Below are 15579 nucleotides of genomic sequence, written 5' to 3' on the forward strand. Positions count from 1 at the left end.
CACCCATTCTGGGAAGAGCCAGTGTTCTGGACTCAAAACATCAACAACCATTCCTTGTTTTCAGCTCTGTGTTCAGAACTGACCTTCCACACATGTTTACTTCTTTCATGCCTCAAAAAGCCCTGTGAACTGGTCTTGGCTCCTTTATCTTAGAAGCAAGCAAAAACTATTCTCAGTGCAGTGTTCCCAAGCAAATCTTATGCTCCCCAAGTAAAGCACAGCTGTTTGCAGACTGAGGGTCTTCCACATTGACCTTTGCTGGCTGCAAGGTGCCCACCAAGCTGTTCTATCACTCTCTCTCCATCAACAGGATGGGGAGAAAATATGACGAAAAGCTTGTGGGTACAGATAAGGACAGGGAGATCACTTCATATCACTCACCCCAGAGTTCCTTCTGGGGTGCCAAAACTGTCGCAGGATTCTTTATTGCTGACCAAGGAAGGAGATGCAGGCAGCCTTAAGTATAGAATTCCAAAGGGATTTACTGCAGTGCTCATGGGGTGCCCCAGCCTAGTTCTGAGGGACCCTAATCATAAGTAACACACAGGTTATATAGAATATACAGGTGGGCTACCGCCCAATTGCAGTCCTAGGCTTATCTGTAGTTGGCCGATACTTCACGTGGCTGTGTGATCAGAGACAGTGGTCTGGGATGTTTTTCATCCTTTGTCTGCTACGTGCTCAGAACCAGTTTCCACGGGTTTGTTATGAGGCATGGTTGTCGTAACTAGCTGAGCTTTCGTGCTTCAGTGTCTTCCCTCCTTGAGTTCTTGGAAAGCTCACTAAAACTAGGGTAAGGTTAATCCTATTAAGTGACCGAAGTTTGTACTTTTCTTCACAGTGGGCCCATTGCTCAGTGGGGCAGGGGACCTAGTGATCAAGGACATCACAAAAGTCAAGTTACTCAATGCTTTTTTTGCTTCAGTTGTGTTACAACCTGGTCGCAACTAGTTCATAAATCCCTTGGAGTAAATTAAGGTGAAACGACACCAAATAACTGGTATGAAATTAAGAACAATTTATTAATACAGGGAAAGTTGCACGGTTGTAAGTGTCTTGGGTTTCTAAAGGCATTGAGAAAAGAGAGAAAAGGGAAAAGGAAAAGAGAAAGAGGATAGAGACTATGAGAGAGAGGAAAAGAGAGATAACCACCCTTGGATCCAGCGATGTAAGTTGTCTGTAGAGTTGGTAAGTTGCTTGCAGAGTTGCTCCTCCAGTAAATCGCTTGCAGGATCGGTCCTCAGGTGGCGGGCGGGAGCGCACGCCAGCATCCCAAGTGAGAAGGTCTAAATACTTTAGGTCATTTGCATGCGAGATAGGAGAGGGTGGTAACATCCCTCTTGTCTGCCCCCCTCTGCTCGCTTCCCATGCTAATTGGGACGCCTGCGCTTTGTAGTCTTAGATTGTTCTCGAAATGAGTCGGTGGTCCCCCAAGGGGTGTCTGGTGGTCGTGATCCCCTAGTTGTGGTGTCCGCTGTATGACCCCGCTTCTGCACAAGCGTGGCTGAGGCCTTGCAAAGTTGTTGCACATGTAGGCTGGCCCCAAGGAAAAGATACCATCCCGCCTCCGCAGGACTTATCTCTTCCTCCAGCCAGAGTTGTAAATCACAACAATTAAGGCACAGCAGGGCTATTGTTCTGTTCCCAAGACCCTTATCTCTTGCCAGACTTGCAGGCCTCTGTAGCACACATACCCTCCTCCAGCCAGAGTTGTCAAACAAGTTGTTTAAGGCATACAAACTCTGTCCGTCACAAGTTGTTACTGGTAAGGTCTGTTCTCAGGTCCCTGAACCAGCTAGCACAGTTTAGGGGAGTGAAACAGTAGCACAGTACAGGAAGAAAGAGTTAGGGAACACTTAAGCCAATTGGACATATACAATATACTTTACTTACCTTCCGTCTGGGCATCCGGTGTTAGTTCACTCCAAAGTTTGGACCCTAGGTTTCCCGAAGCAGACTCTCAGGCATCGGATTTTATAAAAATAAATAATTTAACAGAGTGGTACAGCAGCAGGGTCAGATCGAGCTGGGTGCCTCTGGAGAGGGGTTGACGAGACCAATGGGGCCAACCCGAACAAAGAAATCCCTGGGCAATTATACCCTTACAGACTATTCACCCACCCCTCACACGATGGTTTGGTCCAGTAGTAATATTTGGGTCTGGGGGTCTTCTTGTTCCTCATTGGATTCCTTCACTGTCTTCAGACAAACCATTATCTCATCTAGTTGCAGCTGCTGTTGATGTTTTGTAGCCTTGAAGCCTCTGTATCTTCTGATTTATGCTGTCTCTGGAGGCCCTGTTTTGCCTAAGTAGGTACACGTTCAGTAAACCTAAGTAGAAATTTACAGCTTGTGGCCTAAGGCTTCAGCAAATCTAGCTACTCGTGCTAAGTAAGTAAAGCTGAGCAAACAGCATACTAAATCACACAACGTTATAACTCTAAGTGATTCATTCTATTGAAAACTTACTTATTTAAGCTAAACAACTAATTTCTCTCAACATTGAGAGGCGTCCCTGCTAAAGGGGAGAGTTGCCTGGTGTTCAGTCCAGTTGTCATCCAGGGAGAATTCAAATTGGGCTCATCCAGCGATCTGTCATTGGTAAAAGATCTCGTTGCTTCGAGGAGCAACCTTGAGAGGTGTCCTAGCTCAAGGGGAGATCATCGCCATGCAGCCACGCTGACTAGCAGGGCGAGCTCAAAGAAGGCTCACTTAGGCTGTCATATTTATGGGATAAAGTGGTTGGCTTGTAGTCAAATTGCATACAGTGAAAGAGGTATGCACGAGACGCCTTGTACCCACAACTTATCTGTGTTCACTGTGTCGCTCTGCTTCTTTGTGGGTTTTCTAGAGGAGTTCTTGGCCCAGCTATGGCTCAGGCCTTTACCTCCTTTGGAGCCTGTACCAAACTGCTGCTGGTTTGGTTAAGGGGGGTCGAGTGCATCCGTCACACCAACATGGCTTTAGCAAGGGCAAATCATACCTGACCAATCTCATTGCTTTCTGTAATGAGGTGACTGGCTCTGTGGAGGAGTGGAAGGCAGTGGATGTTGTATACCTTGACTTTAGCAAGGCCTTTGACACAGTCTCCTATAGTCTTTTTATCTCCAAATTGTTGGGATATGGGCTCGATAAGTGGATTATAAGGTGGATGGAAAATTAGCTGGACTGCTGAGATCAAAGAGTTGTGATCAGGGGTACAAAGCCCAGCTGGGGGCCAGTAACTAGTGGGGTCCCTCAGGGATCAGTACTGGGACCAATACTGGTATTTAATGTCTTCGTTAATGATCTGGACGGTGGGATGGAGTGCACTCTCAGCAAGTTTGTGGATGACACCAAATTGGGGGGAGTGGTCAGTATGCTGGAGGTCAGGGCTGCCATTCAGAGGGACCTGGACAGGCTGGAGAAACAGGATGACCAGAACCTCGTGAAGCTCAATACAAGCAGATCCAAAGTCCTGCATCTGGAATGAAATAACCCTATGCAACAGTACAAGCCAGAGGCCGACTGTCTGGGAAGCAGCTCCACAGAAAAGGATCTGGGGGTCCTGGTGGACAAGAAGTTGACGATGAGTCAGTAGCATGCCCTTGCAGCAAAGATGACCAACTGCATCTTGAGCTATATTAGCAAAAGTGCAGCCAGCAGGTCGCTGGGAAGTGAGCCTTCCCCTTTATTTGGTTTGGCACTCGTGAGACTGCATGTGCAGTACTGTGTCCAGTTTTGGGCCCCCCAGTACAAGAAGGGTAGTGACACACTGGAACAAGTCTAGTGGGGGGCCCCCAAGCTGGTCGGGAGCTGGAGAACATGACATCCAAGGAGAGGCTGAGAAAACTGGAGAAGAAGTTCAGCCTGGAGAAAAGAGATAAGGACAGGGAGATTACTTGCCAATTACCACCACGGGCAAAAAAGACTCAACTTGGGGAAATTTAATTTAATTTACTGTCAATTAATTGTAACAGAGAAGGATAATGAGAAATAAGAACAAATCTAAAAACACCTTCCCCCCACCCCTCCCTTCTTCCCAGGCTCAGCTTCACTCCCGACTCTTCTACCCCTTCCCCCTTGCAAGCGGCACAGGGTGATGGGGAATGGGGGTTGCAGTCAGTTCATAACATTTCGTCTCTGTGGCTCCTTCCTCCTCACGCTCTTCCCCTGCTCCAATGTGGGTCCTTCCCACGGACTGCATTTCTTCACAAACTGCTTCAACATGAGTCCTTTCCACAAGGTACAGTCCATCAGGAACAGACTGCTCCAGCATGGGTCACCCACGGGGTCACAGGTCCTACCAGAAAACCTGCTCCAGCGTGGGCTCCTCTCCACGGGCCACAGTTCCTGCCAGGAGCCTGCTCCTGCGTGGGCTCTACACGGGCTGCGGCTTCCTTCAGGGCACATCCACCTGCTCATGCATGGGGCCCTCCACGGGCTGCAGGGTGGATATCTGCTCCACCGTGGACCTCCATGGGCTGCAGGGGGACAACCTGCCTCACCATGGTCTTCACCCCGGGCTGCAGGGGAATCTCTGCTTTGGTGCCTGGAGCACCTCCTCCCCTTCCTTCTTCCCCGACCTTGGTATCTGCAGGGTTGTTTCTCTCACATTTTCTCACTCCTCTCTCTCCCAGCTGCTGTTGCGCAGTGTATTTTACCCTGATATGTATCCTTCCACAAGCACAGCTCACCAAGCATGAGGAGTATTGTGACACCCACAAAGCCCTTCTGGAGCAAGGCCGTACCCAGGCAGCTCTGTGATTAGCTGAGGAAAGGGGAGACGGGGTGGGGCTTAGTCCTCCCAGCTGCTCTTTCTCTTGGTCACGTGTAGTTGACGCGAGTCGGGTTTCTGTGCTGCACTTCCTACGTCGTCGAGAATGTGAGGTGGTGGATGCAGCGTCCAGTTTGGTCGGCGGCAGTGGCAACTTTTATCTCCAAATTGCATTTTCAGGTGGCATGGAAGACGCAACAGGTGAGTCACTGGGGAGAGGGTGTGCTGCTGCTCGCATCTCTCTCCATTGCGGCGGGGACACCCTGTGCGGCCTCTCTCTCTCGTCCCTCATTCCTGTCTCATAAGGATTTTCACCGGTGGTGAAGGTCGCGCCGGGCTGGACCGCTGCTGCCCCTGAAGCATGAGCGTCCTAGACTGTCACGGCAGCGCGGAGGGGGGCGGGGAGCACCCGGAAGCGGCAGGGGGGTGGTGGTGTACGGTAGCCGGGCTGCATCAATTCGTCCCCGCACTCTAGACTGGGGGTGGCGTCTTGGGACACGCTTCTCAGTGGAAACCGCAGGAGAGACGTTCCGCCGTGCTGCGGAGTAGGTGACGACTAGACAGGAGTAGGGAGAATAACAATAGCACGCGGCAGTCTTCTGCAAGCCGCCTGGAATCCTAGCTGCTGATCCCTTGGTCACTTTCTCTCATCCACGCAGGCGGTGAGCTCTGCGGTACCTGCTGCCGAGGAGCTGGTGGCAGTCTACACAGCAGAGCTTGAAAGTCTGATCCTGCTCAGGACGCAAACACACTCCGGATGCTTCTCTAAATCCCTGCGTTGTTCCTGATGCAGGCACCGGGAAAAGGCTGAACAAGAGAATGCAATGGCTGCCTTCCAAACTCAACAATGTGTTTAGGTGTCTTTTCTTTTGGCAGTTCCACTTCTTTACAGAGAATCTCTTCTCAGGCTAGAAGAAAGAAAAAAAAAAAAAAGAGAACCATTCGTGTTGGAAGGGACTTCTGGAGGTCTCTAGTCCAACCCCCTGCTTAAAGCAGGGTCAACACTGAATTCAGACCAGCTTGCTCAGGGTTTTCTCTAGTCAGGGCTTGAAAACCTCCAAGACTGGAGACTGCACAACTTCTCAGGGCCCCTGTTCCACTGCTTGACTGTCCTCATGGTGAAAAACAGTTTCCTTATAGCCAGCGTGAACCTTGCTTGTTTTAATTTGTGCCCATTGTGTCATCTTGCTATGCAACACTGAGAGGAGCCTGGTTCTGTCTTCTTGATAGCCTCCTCATAGGTACTGGGGGGCTGCTATTAGGTGCCCCTGCAGCCTTCCTTCCTCCAGGCTGAACAAGCACAGTTCCCTCAGCCTCTCCTCATAGTGCAAGTACTCCAGCCCCCTGACATCTTGGTGGCCCTCTGCTGAATTTGATCCACTTTATCAATTACTTTCTTGTATTGGGGTGCCCAAAATTTGACACAGCATTCTAGATGTGATCTAATGAGCACCAAGTAAAGGAGGATAATCACTTCCCTCAATCTCCTAGCTATGCTCCTGGTAATATAGCCCAGGATACTGCTAACCACCTTTGCTGCCAGGGCACACCTCTGGCTCATATTCAATTGCTGTTTTCCAAGATCCTCGGGTCCTTTTCAGCAGAGCTGCTCCCCAGCCAGTCCCCAGATGGTACTGATGCCAGGGGTTCTTCTTTCCTAGGTGCAGGGCTTGGCATTTGTCCTTGTTGAATTAAATTAAGTTCCTGTCAGCCCATTCCTCCAACCTGTCTAGGTCTCTCTGAATGGCAGCCCTGCCCTTGAGTGTATTTACTTCATCCTCCCAACTCCTGCAAACTTCACAAGAGCAAGATGCATCACCTTCTCCAGGTATTTGATAAAGATTTTAAACAGGACAGGTCCCAGGATAGACCCCTGCAGTACCCCACTTGTCACAGGCATCCCAGTAGAGTACAACCCATTAACCACCACTCTGTGAGCTCAGTCACCCAACTAGTTTTTGAATCCATCTAGTTGTCCACCCATCCAGACTATAATATCCCAACTTGGATACAATAATATTGTGGGATACAGCATTGAAAGCCCTGCTAAAGTCAAGGTAAATGATATCCAGTGCTCTCCCTTCGTCCACAAATCCTGCCACTTTATCACAGAAGGCAATTAGGTTGGTCAGGCGTGATAGCCCCTTGGTAAATGCATGCTGACTGTTCCAAATCACCTTCTCCTTCATGTGCCCAAAAATATGTTCCAAGAGGACTTTCTCTATGATTTTCTGAGGAACTGAAGTTCCCTGGGTTGAACTTTTGAGGGTTGGGTTTTTGTTTGGTTTTTTGTTTGTTTGTTTGTTTGTTTGTTTTTTAAGATGAATGCAACATTTGTCCTTCTCTAGTCACAGAATCACAGAATGGTAAGGGTTGGAAGGGACCTCTGGAGATCATCCAGTCCAACCCCCTGCCAAAGCAGGGTCACCCAGAGCACGTTGCACAGGGTCGCGTCCAGGTGGGTTTTGAATATCTCCAGAGAAGGAGACTCCCCACCCTCCCTGGCCAGCCTGTTCCAGTGCTCTGGCACCCTCAAAGCAAAGAAGTTCCTCCTCGTATTCAGATGGAACTTCCCATGTTTCAGCTTGTGCCCATTGCCCCTTGCCCTGTCGCTGGGCACCACTGAGAAGACTCTGGCCCCATCCCCTTGACACCCGCCCCTAAGGTATTTGTAAGCGTTGATAAGATCCCCCCTCAGTCTGCTCTTCTCCAGGCTAAACAGACCCAGCTCTCTCAGCCTCTCCTCGTAACAGAGATGCTCCAGTCCTCTGATCATCTTTGTAGCCCTCCGCTGGACTCTCTCCAGTAGTTCCTTGTCTTTCTTGAACTGGGGGGCCCAGAACTGGACACAGTACTCCAGGTGTGGCCTCACTAGGGCAGTGTAGAGGGGGAGGATAACCTCCCTTGACCTGCTGGCCTAATGCACCCCAGGACACCATTGGCCGCCTTGGCCCCAAGGGCACGTTGCTGTCTCATGGGGAACTTGTCCACCAGGACTCCCAGATCCTTCTCTGCAGAGCTGCTTTCCAGCAGGTCAACCCCCAACCTGTACTGGTGCATGGAGTTATTCCTCCCTAAGTGCAGGATCCTACACTTGCCCTTGTTGAACTTCATTAGGTACCTTTCTGCCTGTCTAGGTCTCGCTGAATGGCAGCACAGCCTTCTGGTGTATCGGCCACTCCTCCCAGTTTTGTATCATCAGCAAACTTGCTGAGGGTACACTCTATCCCTTCATCCAGGTCATTGATGAATAAGTTGAACAGGACTGGACCCAGTACTGATCCCTGGGGAACACCGCTAGCTACAGGCCTCCAACTAGACTGAGCACCGCTGATCACAACCCTCTGGGCTCTGCCATTCAGCCAGTTCTCGATCCACCTCACTGTCCACTCCTCTAACCCACACTTCCTGAGTCATCAGGGAATTCCCCTGATCTTCGTGACTTTTCAAAGCTGATAAGAGAATGGCCTCACTATGAGACCAGCCAGTTCTCTCAGCACCCTTGGATGCAGCCCATCTGGTCCCATGGATTTGTACAGATTAAGTTATCTGAAATAATCCCTGATTCAGTCCTCATCCACTGTTGGTAGTTTCCCTTGAACCCTGTCTCTAAGCACAGAGGCCTGGGAGACTTTGTCGGTGCAGATTGAGGCCAAGAAGGCATTGAGTACCTCATCTATATCCACTGTCACTAGATCACCCATCCCATTCAGCAATAGGCCCACCTTCTCCTTGTTCAGTCTTTTACTATTAAAGTGGTAGTAGAAGCTCTTGTTGCCCTTGATCTGTAAGAGTTCCTCAAGTTGCTTAAAGAAGGCTTTGCTTCCTCACCCTGTCTGTAACAAACTCCTGCCACAATATCATGCTTATTGGCCTCTGCTTTGATCTTGTTCAGTTCCTGTTAGTTGTAAGGGTAATCTTTGGAAATTGAGACCAATGTAAGCAAAGATATAGCTGTATCTGGGATGGAATCACTTCTTGGAAAATAAAAACAAACTGGGTAACCAAATTCATTTCCTTTACGATATTTATCTTCTGATTAAATTATATAATGAAGAAGGCAGTCAAATATCATAAACCTGTCAGCTCATGGTAACTATTAGTTGTATGAGGAGCTATCTGTGGAGAAACAAGTTAAAGAATAGTACATAATATTGCTATTTATTTTCCCCCAGATGGATATGCAGAGTTACTGGGGGGGGGAATGGGGAAGTTCACTTCAAGTTTTAGTGCCTTTTTAGTTCAAAGTAAACAGTAACTAAGCAACCATTTTGGAACTAGCAAGCCACTCATCCACTTCTGCTTTTATTTGGCCCAACTTTTTGTTTTAACACCAAAATAATTATAATGATTCTTCAGTGCATTGACTACTTGTGCAAAATACTATAGTGCAACTAATAGGTCTTACTTGACAGGCCTTCACCGGTATCTGTTAGAAGTATTAAGGGTTCCTCTATTATAATGAGCTACCAAGATTGAAGAATTTCTTACATGCATAGCTACGTCTTGAAAAGTGTCAGACTTAGAGGTTAATGCAGATAGTTAGGAACCATCTGTAGTCAAGTTTTGAAAAATATTGTATTGTTCCTGTTTTAAATTGATTGATATTAAGAATTGTCAACTCAAGAGCCAGCAGGCAGTAATTAGACACTATCCTCATGGTAAGTTATCAAATCTGAAAAATAAACAAAACCCATAAAACCTTCTACTTTAACTGTCATGCTTGTGCTTGGCATTAGGATGGGGATAAAAACTAAATAGATAGGGCCAGTGTTTCCCATATTTGGTGGTACAGGAGTACCAGTTTGCAGTACTATTCTGGTTAACTAGTTGAATAACCTGTGACCTGAAAGCCATCAGGCCTTTTTAAGCAGTACACACTCTACAGTGCTCAGTAGTTCAATCAAGATGGGAAACATCCTGATCTCTTGTTAGGGAATTGCTGAATCTGGCAGCACCACAGAGGCAAGTCTGCCACTTTTTTCTCACTCCTCTCTCTCCCAGCTGCTGTTGTGCAGCTTTTTTACCCTTTCTTAAATATGTTATCACGGAGGTGCCACCTGCATCGCTGATTGGCTCAGCTTTGGCCAGAGGTGTGTCCATCTTGAAGGTGTCTGGAACTGACTCTTTCTGACATAGGAGCAGCCCCTGGTTTCTTCTCTCAGAGGCCACCCCTGCAGCCCCCCCTTCCCACCCCTGCTACCAAAACCTTGTCACGTAAACCCAATACATGCAATAATTTAATCTGGTTTAGATGATGTGATAAAACTCATCTGCACACCCTCAAAGGAGCTGAGAGACACAATGGCAGGAGGGGGAGCCCAAATAATACTCTGCCCTGCTGTTGTGGTTTAACCCCTGTAGGCAGCTAAGCACCACACAGCTGCTAGCTCACACCCCCACCCAGTGGGATGGGGGAGTGTTAAAGAAAATTGGCAGAGTCCGGGTCTCTAGGTTTGCTGGTTTTATTAAACAACTCAGAGTTGGACCACCACCGCAGTGAATGGTACCTGACTCAAATTCACTATTGGTTTATATAGAAACTAATAAGCAATTACATCATAAACATTTCATAAGCTTCTGTTAAAATTCTACTAGCTATTTCAATTCTTCTTTTCTTCAGTTTTTAGATGTCCACAAAAGTCCATTATTCTTCATCAGTCAGCCGATTCCCCCATCTGGTTCCACTTAGGTCCAAGTCGACACCCCATCCTTGATGTTCTTGCTGTGATCAGCGTCCCGTCTTGATCCAGGTTGACCAGAGTCCGGTTCCCGCTGCCAGTGTCTCCTAAACATTCAACCTTAAAAACAACTAAAGTTATATTTAAAACCTTATCTATACTAATTTTTATTTCTAAGTGTTTTATATTATTTCAGAGTAAAAAAGGGTTGATCATATATCCCCTTTATTAAATCATCAGTAATTTAATTTTTCTGGGTCTACTCCTGTTAGCTACTCATTAACCTATGACTGATGATTTGTCCAGTCATGGGTCAGGGTTACACAAAGGGGGCTCTGAGAACATTATTCATGGGGAATGAAATCCACCTGTGTTTATTCAGATAGACTTATATTAATTATTCTATTCTCCATTCTATTTCACCCCTATTGATCCTTGTCTCCCTAACTCATAAGAACTTTTACATTAATCATGTGAAAATTTCTATAACAGGGAGAGAATCAAAAGGGTAAAAGGGAGAAAACTCATGGGTTGAGATAAGGACAGTTTAATTGGTAAAAAAGCTGAGCGCACGAGCAAAGCAAAACAAGGAATTCATTCACACTTCCCATCAGCAGGCAGGTGTTCAGCCATCTCCAGGAAAGCAGGGCTCCATCACACGTAACGGTTACTTGGGAAGACAAACACCATCACTCCAATTATCCCCCACTTCCTTCTTCTTCCCCCAGCTTTTTATTGCTGAGCATGACGTCATATGGTATGGAATATCCCTTTAGTCAGTTGGGGTCAGCTGTCCCAGCTGTGTCCCCTCCCTGCCTACTTGCTGGTGGGTTAGTGTGAGAAGCAGAAAAGGCTTTGATGCTGTGTAAGCACTGTTCAGTAATAACTAAAACATCAGTGTGTAATCAACACTATTTTCATCACAAATCCAAAACACAGCCCCGTACAAAATACTACGAAGAAAATTATCTCTATCCCAGCCAAAACCAATACACCTGGCTACTCCCAGGCCCATCACAGGGGCCATCAGCCTATCAAGAAGATAATTATCTCTATCCCAGCCAAAACCAATACACCTGGCTACTCCCAGGCCCGTCACAGGGGCCATCAGCCTATCAAAGGCCCATCTCCACAAGCCCAGAGGAGCACAGGGGCGCACTATGGCAGGCAGGAACCCAAATTAAGGACTCATGAGGAAGGGAACAACTTCTCCCAGCCCCTCACAGGGCTGTCCCAGCAGAGCCATCAGCCCCATTGTCCAGGCATGAAACCCATCACATGAATCATGATGAATCATCAGGAGCAGCTCTCCAGATCCCTTTTCAGTCTAAGTTGGTTGCTGCCTAAGGGTGGGACATATTATGGGATGCAGGGGTAAAGCAGTATGGGATCAGACAGGATTTATTATGGGATGTTTAGGGGAGGTACCAAAGGCGGGACAAGGGAGGGGTTTTGGTGATTTGGGGAAAACAAGAATAGAAAAATAGAGGGGTAAGGGGATAAAAAGGGCCAGTCTCATGTAAATAGTTTACTGGTTAGTACGCTTGTCTGGCTATGCCCTGTGCCTAATCAGCGCAGTCTGTTCTACCTGTTCTTTGCCAAGATAATACTGCGTTGAATTCACCAGTTTGATTTGTGTTTCTTCCCTTAGGGTCTCATTATATTTAAATTCTAATCTTAGATTGTTTGGAGTGTGCTTATAAATACTCATGAATTGAGTAGACTCAATTAAGTCTAGTCATCACACTGGTGAGAAATCCTTTATGTCCACTAATATATCCTGCATACTCAGCTCTGTTTTTACCTGCTCTGCTCTGGGTGCTATTCCAAGCCAAAGTTAACTGGGTTGATTTATCTTTTAGGACTATTACCCAGCACATGCTTGCCCCATATATGGTAACACATTTCCTTTCAATTTCCCAACATACCGCTACTTCAATTTTGACAGCCTTGTCTACTTGTTCATTGTTTTGATGTTCTTCAGTGGCATGGCTTTTGGGCATGTGAGCATCTACATGATGTACCTTTAGAGCCATGTTTTCTACCCAGGCAGTGATGTCCTGCCGCAATGCAGCAGCCCAGATGGGTTTACCCCTGTGCTGCCAATTGGTCTTCTTCCACTGCTGTGGCCACCCCCACAGGGCATTAGCCACCATCCAGGAATCAGTATAGGGATAGAGTACTGGCCACTTTTCTTGTTTATCAATATCTAGGGCTCGTTGGATGGCTTTCACTTCTGCAGACTGAGTTGACTCACCTTCTCCTTCAATGGCTTCAACGACTTGTCGTGTGGGACTCCACACAGCAGCTTTCCACCTTTGATGGTTTCCTACAACACGACAGGATCCATCAGTAAACAAAGCATAACACCTTTCATCTTCTGATAACTCATTATATGATGGTGCCTCTTGGGTATGAGCCACCTCCTCAGGCAATGCTCCAAAATCTCTGCCTTCTGGTCACTCCATGATCTCTTCCAGGATTCCTGGGCGGTTGGGGTTCCCCAGTCTCGTTGGGTGATCAACGCTACCCACTTACTCGATGTAGCGCTGGTCACGTGATGTGTAGAGGGGATGTTTCCTTTGACCATCCAGTGTAGCACGGGCAATCATGGTGCCAAGAGAAGCTGTGCTTCTGTACCAACAACTTCTGAAGTGGCTCAAACCCCCTCATATGCTGCTAGTATCTCTTTTTCAGTTGGGGTGTAGTGGGCTTCTGATCCTCGAAAGCCCCAGCTCCAAATCCCTAGAGGTTGACCTCAGGTTTCTCCTGATGCTTTCTGCCAAAGGCTCCAGGTGAGACCATGCTCCCTGGCTGCAGTGTAGAGCACGTTTTGCACAGCTGGTCATGTACGGACAGGCCCAAGGGCGACTGCATGAGCTACCTCCTGTTTGATCTGCTCAAAGGCCTGTTGTTGCTCGTGGCCCCACTCAAAATAGTTCTTCTTACGGGTTACTCGATAGAGAGGGCTCACAAGCTGACTATAACCTGGAATATGCATTCTCCAGAATCCCACAAGGCCTAGGAAAGCTTGTGCTTCTTTCTTGTTCACTGGTGGAGACACAGTTGCTATCTTGTTGATCACATCCATAGGGACACGACAGCATCCATCCTGCCATTTTACTCCCAAGAACTGAATCGCCTGTGCAGGTCCCTTGACCTTGCTTCTTTTTGTGGCAAAACCAGCTTTCAGAAGAACCTGAATTACTCTTTTTCCTTTCTCAAATACTTCTTCTGCCTTGTTGTCCCACACACTGATGTCATCGATGTATTGTAGATGTTGAGGGGCATCACCCTTTTCCAGTACAGTTTGGATTAGTCCATGACTGTCCTGGTTTCGGGTGGAATAAAGTTAATTTTCTTCCTAGTAGCTGGTATAGTGTTTTGGATTTAGGATGAGAATAATGTTGATAACACACTGATGTTTTGGCTGTTGCCAAACAGTCTAAACTCTTTTAGTTGTTGCTAAGCAGTGTTTATAGTAAGTCAACGACTTTTCAGCTTCTCATGCTGCCCTGCCAGTGGAGGCTGGGAGAGCAGGAGAAGCTGGGAGGGGACACAGCAAGGACAGCTAACCCAAATGAGCCAAAGTGGTATTCCATACCATATGACGTCATGCCCAGTATATAAACTGAGGGGAGTTGGCTGGGGGGTACCGTGGCTTGGGGATTGGCTGGGCATTGGTCAGCGGGTGGTGAGCAATTGTATTGTGCATCATTTGTTTTGTATATTCTATTATTATTATTGTTGTTATTATTATTATTTCCCCTTCCTTTTCTGTCTTCTTAAACTGTCTTTATCTCAACCCACCAGTTTTACTTTTTTTTTTCCAATTCTCTCCCCCATCCCACTGGAAGAGGGGAGTGAGCGAGCAGCTATGTGGTGCTTAATTGCTGGCTGGGGTTAAACCACAACAATGACAAATGGTAGGGCTGTGCTTCTACTCCTGGGGCAGTCAATTCCAGGTGTATTGGACACCATGTGAAAGCAAACTGTGGCCTGCACTCTGCTGCCAAAGGAATTGAGAAAAACACAATGGCAATATCAGCTGTAGCATACCACTTGGCTGCCTTTGACTCCAGTTCATATTGGAGCTCTAACATGTCTGGTACAGCAGCACTCAGTGGTGGCGTGACTTCATTCAGGCCATGATAGTCTACTGTTAACCTCCACCCTCCGTCAGACTTTGGCACTGGCCATATGGGACTATTTAAGGGTGAGTGAGTCTTGCTGATCACTCCTTGGCTCTCCAATTGATGAATCAGCTCATGGATGGGAACCAGGGAGTCTTGGTTGGTGCGATATTGCCGCCGGTGCACCATCCTGGTAGCAATTGGCACCTGCTGTTCTTTGATTTGCAGCAATCTCACAATGGAGGGATCTTCCAAGAGGCCAGACAAGGTAGACAGTTGTTTGATCTTCTCTGTGTTCATGGTGGCTACACCAAAAGCCCATCGGTACCCTTTTGGGTCCTTGAAGTACTTTCTCCTGAGGTAGTCTGTGCCAAGGATACAAGGGGCCTCTGGGCCAGTCACAGTGGTGTGCTTTTGCCACTTGTTCCCTGTTAAGCTCACCTCAGCCTCCAATACAGACAATTCTTGACATCCCCCCTGTCACTCCAGAGATCCAGATGGGTTCTGTGCCCCTATACACTGATGGCACCAGTGTACACTATGCACCCATGTCTAACAAAGCCTTATACTTCTGTGGGTCTGATGTGCCAGGCCATCGAATCCACACAGTCCAGTAAACCCAGTCATCCCTTTCCTCCTCCTGGTTGAAGGCAGGGACCCTCTCTATTCCTGTTCCTGGTTGGAGTATTCACTGTCTGACCCTTGCAGTGCCAAACCAGAAGTCCTCTCACCAGAATCAAGGGAGGTGATCTCAGTCCTTCTTCTATGTCTGGGAGATCGCTGACTGTCTTCTTGTGTCTCTACAGCAACTAAGCTGACAGCCTTCTTGGGTGGCCCCTTCTTAACAGCTGTCTTCCCTCTCAGTTCGCATACACAGGATTCTAGCTTAAAGGTGGGCTCACCATCCCACTTCCTCACATCCTCCCCCGGTCACGCAGGAAGAACCAGAGCGCGCCACGCAGCATGTGCCTGGGGCTTCCTTTCCCTCTGACCGGGGCAAGAGGGGACT

General features: G+C 47.7%; 1 long non-coding RNA gene across 1 annotated transcript; it reads left to right on the forward strand.

The window, feature by feature from the left end:
- Nucleotides 1-4826: 4826 nt before the first annotated feature.
- On the forward strand, nt 4827-5604 carry LOC137677114 (uncharacterized). Its single transcript, XR_011050215.1, has 2 exons — nt 4827-4957; nt 5416-5604. It is a non-coding gene; the product is annotated as an uncharacterized lncRNA (long non-coding RNA).
- The last annotated feature ends 9975 nt before the right edge of the window (nt 5605-15579 follow it).

The sequence above is a fragment of the Nyctibius grandis genome (assembly GCF_013368605.1).
Source record: "Nyctibius grandis isolate bNycGra1 chromosome W unlocalized genomic scaffold, bNycGra1.pri SUPER_W_unloc_1, whole genome shotgun sequence".
NCBI classification, from domain to species: domain Eukaryota; kingdom Metazoa; phylum Chordata; class Aves; order Nyctibiiformes; family Nyctibiidae; genus Nyctibius; species Nyctibius grandis.